Below are 1,225 nucleotides of genomic sequence, written 5' to 3'. Positions count from 1 at the left end.
TTAAATTATTGCAAAGTGCCAAAGGCCTCAACTCTCACAAAAAGTCAGAATCAACAAGTCTAACTGAAGGTTGGAACTTCATGAAAAACAAAAATTGGCAATAGTTCTTAGTATAGTCAAGGAAAAGAGAAACTAACAGAAATAGGAATAAGCTAACAGTAGCAATAATAACATAACACTAAGGAAAAAAAAAGAGAAAAAAAGTTAAAGGACAAACTTTTATTGTAAATTCTCAGCAAAATAAATTTCCCTACCATCTTAAAATCTAACGGAATAAAAACATCTCTCCAGATGGTTTATAAGGAAATTTACATTACTGGATTTTTTTGTTGTGTACATTACATATAATTCACACACAAGACAGTTATTGAATATTGTGATTACTAATACAATTATCATTATAATAGTAAAGTGTTGTGATTCTGCTATTTACATTAAATAATTTTCTTTGCATTTCTGGATTGCTTGACAAAATATCTTGATATCTGGAAAAAAAAATTCTAGCCATTTACGCAATTTAACATAAGTAGTTTGTTAAAATAATTATTTCTTTTACAACATTTACAATCTACAATCATACCTGAGCAAATGTAAGACAACCATTTGCAGAACATAATAAATAATGCAACTGAAATATTTTGAGAAATAAGAAAGTATAAAACATATTTATCTCAACTGAGTATTACCCTCCATAATCAAAATGTGAAATATTTGATTTCATGAAACCTGACTGAATACAGGAAAATTCCAACAGAAGAAACAAATAATATATATATTTTTTTTATCTCATCACAGTTTCATGACATCTGAGTGAAGATTGTCTCAAGATTTTTTATTCCTCAATGGTAGTCACATCTTTGACTGCATTAGCAAAAAATACAGCTATAAAAATGTATGCATATAAAAAAAAAATCTTCAAAAAGAATTGTGTGCAAAGCATAATGCCTACATTGCAATACCTAAACAGCTTATCCAGATATACAATTAGTAACCTTCATGTTACTAATGACAATTGATTTTTTCCATAAAAACTGTACTTACATCTATGCACTGAATATTTTTCTTTTTATTAAGATTTCATCTATTACCTAAAAACTGACAAGGTTTCAGAAACTGCTGTATAAAAATCTGGGCTGTATTGCACTAGTTTTCGTGTCTTATTTCAAAATGTGGACGATCGCTTCTTCGAGGGAACGGATGAGATACGAACAATAATTTAATCTGT

The sequence above is a fragment of the Penaeus monodon genome, chromosome 25 (assembly GCF_015228065.2).
Source record: "Penaeus monodon isolate SGIC_2016 chromosome 25, NSTDA_Pmon_1, whole genome shotgun sequence".
In the NCBI taxonomy this organism is placed as follows: Eukaryota; Metazoa; Arthropoda; class Malacostraca; order Decapoda; family Penaeidae; genus Penaeus; species Penaeus monodon.
Note: the sequence above shows the minus strand (reverse complement) of the source record.